Source organism: Mercenaria mercenaria, chromosome 6 (assembly GCF_021730395.1).
Source record: "Mercenaria mercenaria strain notata chromosome 6, MADL_Memer_1, whole genome shotgun sequence".
Lineage (NCBI taxonomy): Eukaryota > Metazoa > Mollusca > Bivalvia > Venerida > Veneridae > Mercenaria > Mercenaria mercenaria.
In genome coordinates, this window is record NC_069366.1 from 82232051 (window position 1) to 82235744 (window position 3694).

The following is a 3694-nucleotide window of genomic DNA, read 5'->3' on the forward strand; positions in this document are numbered from 1 at the left end:
TTTTGCATGCAAGATACTATCACCAAAACTAATGCAGATATTGAAATGAAACTTCACATGCGTCTTTGGGGTTATAGAACTAGTTGATTGCATCAAGTCCAAGAACTCTGATATGTAATTTGGGCAAATTATGCTTCCTTTTGGACTTAGAAAACTTCTGGTTAAAGTTTTGGTTGAAACTCTATTGATATTTTAACATTAGATTAATATTCCTGCTTCTGTGAAAACGTTCGAATAGTCGAGCACTGGCTGTCTTACGGACAGTTCTTGTTTGTTTTAAAGCCGTGGACCTGTAATGACGATCGGCAATTTTTCGTGGTATTAAGTATTGCCGTATATTTTTGTCATCCTTTTTCTTCACAATCATAGAATTCAGACGGATAATATGTATTAAATGGAAAATGCAGACTATCATAAGGGTTCAACTATCTTAATTATATGTATGTATAAATACAACAACAATTTATTGAGACTAAATTGGAGATGCTCACAACAGAAAATGCCGTGTTTGAGAATTTCATACGTATACTTTACTGTAACTGACCATGTTTAATTTCCATTATGGTTTTATCACAACGTTTGTCAATATATTGTGTATGTTGATAAACGACATAACTTGCATCTAGCTGAAATATAACTCAGTTTCACACTTATACCATTTAGTTTACAAATTTTGAAATCCGTTTTATAAAAACATCTACGATGTACATATCGTTTCTACGAAAACAGTCATGAATTTACAACATGAAAATACAATTTCCAAAATTAAAAAAAAATCATCTCTTATATGTTCTGAACAATTTGATATGTGTATTATGAAAAACAATCGTAAATGAAAGATAAAAAATCAAAATTTTAAATAAACATAAACACTCACTCTAGGGGAGGTAACAAAATATATTATTTAACAAATGCTGTTAGTAAAAAAAAACACGTACACCCCACACCACGGCCAGTCAGATGTAACTTGGTTTGTTATTTTCAGTCCCTCGCATGCAGACTTAATGGATCTATAATGACAAAATACAATTATGTCATGAAGTCTATGACCCATAACAGCTTTTAATCAGAAACTTTTATAGGTGTTAAAGTTTCTGTGACCTTGACCTGTGACTTACTGACCTTAAAATCAATAGAAGCCATCTACTTAACAACAGGTTATCATACCATGAAATGTGATTACTGAAGGCCAACCCATTCTCTAGTTATTGCAAGCATTTTGAGTCTCACTGTGACCTTGACATTTGACCTATAGACATCAGAAGCAATAGGAGACACTGATCGACTTTAGATGACACGATCATCCTATGAAGTTTGACTTCTGTAAGCCCTGTTATTGATTGCAAACCATTTTCAGTCTTAAGGTAACAGAAACATTGGCCTTAAGCCTACAGGCCCACGAACAATAGGAGTCATCAATTGACAATAGATTCCGTGTAATATCATTTTACGGAGTCAAAAAAGTCACACTTGTAGGTGATAAGATATTATATAAACAAGGTTTAAGTTCATTTTTGTATTGAGGATATTGATATCAATATTCACAATACATTCAGGAAGAGCGTCAGAACGTTTTGCACTTTTAAAGCTGTTTAATATATTTGGACTTTGAACCAGATCAAAGTGGTATACACTGTTCAAATATAACAATTAAAATACATCTGATCTCCCTAACTGATACCAATATTACTGCACAATGGTAGGAATATAGTCCTATATAATCAGTGTAAATATACAAATCACACTTAAAACAGTAAAAATAAATGAATAAGTAAGTAACATAAAAATTACCACCTTTCATTGACATGGAGAGCCACAGTGCACTCGTACTTTACTCTCTTTTATTACTGTCCGAGTTAGCGGTTGTGTAAAATTGATTTGAAAATCACTAACAGCAAGCATGTACTTGCACATATAACATGTTTAGGTTCTATGATGGTATCATTTCCAGTAAACTAACGTTAACAAAAATGAATATAATTACAACTTTATTATTTCATCTGCCTAGTATAGGGAGCGACAGTACTCGCATAAATATATATTAAATAAAAATAAATATATCAGGAACACTGAATTAGCGAAACAAGGTGGTCATTGACCCCAAAGCGCTCACCTGTGAACAATGCTTCAAGTGTCTTTGTATAACATAATGTTACAAGTAATTGAGTCTATTATTAGTATATTATGAACACGTCACACATTTTTGAACCTACGGCAATAATGTGAACAATAACGGTAGACAGTACAACTCTGATATCACACGCCTAATATCTATTTTCTATTACTGATTCAGAGAAGAAGATATTCAAAGTTTCTATGTAAACCTATAGTATGTACATGTCAAACACAGGGACGTGGCCATTTTTGAACTTAGGGAACTAATTTGGACAATTAAAAAACGCTCATATCACATGCCAAATATCAAAGTTCTAAGAAAACGATTTTTAAAGTCTGAAAAACTATTTTAACCAAAAATACCCATATGTTCAATGCACCGGAACCATTTGAATAACTTTCAAAGAGGTCTCCCTATGGATCATTTGTGTAAAGTTTCATCAAAATCCATTCAGTGGTTTTGGATAAGATGTTGTTTAAAGAAATTTTTGATGAAAAGTGACCATGCCCTCTGGCTGCCATCCGAAAATTTTGAACAGTATCTGCACAAAGTCACACAAAGACAATTTGTGTGAAATATTTCAATACGGGCTAATTGTTTTATACAAGAAGATTTTCTAAGTTTCTACCATATACGTATAGGGAAAAGTGACCACGTCCTCTGGCGGCCACGGTTTTTGATGCAAATAGTATAAACAATCTTTGTAGAGGGTCACACAAGCACCATCTGTGTAAACTTATTTTAAAATTGGGACTGCTGGCTCACACAAGAATACTTTTAAATTTCCACTATTTACATATAGGGAAAAATGACCACGCCCCCTGGCGGTCATGTTTTTGACAAATCGTTAATCGGTATAATTTGAACAATCTTCCCAGAAGATGACATAAGGACCATTTGTGTGAAATTATTTCAAAATCGGACCATCGTTTTATAAGTATATGTCGTTTGAAGATTTTTCTACTTTTAGTTCTGGCCGCCCCTATATGCAAGCAAGCAGAACTGCTTGGAAAATTTTGGTAGAGGACCACCCATTGAACATCCAGGCTAAGTTTCATCAATATCCAGTTGTTTTGGAAGAGATGTCGTTTAAACACACTTGTTTACAACTTGACGGATGGACGGACAAACGAACGGACGCACGTACGACGGACAACAGACACAGTGTGATCACAATAGCTCACCATGAGCACTTTGTCTTCAGGCGAGCTAAAAATAACATATAAAAATAGGAAAACAAGCTTATGTATCATCAAACAAGGGAGAAATTTGTACTCCTACAAATTAAGTATGAAAATACTGGCCGAGATAGCGGATAGGGTACATAAAAATTAAAATACAATTATAAAAGAAAATATTTATATCGACGAATATTTCATCTGCCAGGTATTCCCGTATATATACAATAAAATATTCTGTCTGAGGTAGCGGTTTCGGTAAAAAAAATACAGGTCAAGTAGAAACCTATATATGCGAACAGTATATTTGCACAAATGCTCGCAAAAAGTCTTAAAATATATTATCTGAGAAAGATAAAACTGGCATAGTTTCGAATATGTTGGACACGCTTGCCCAACA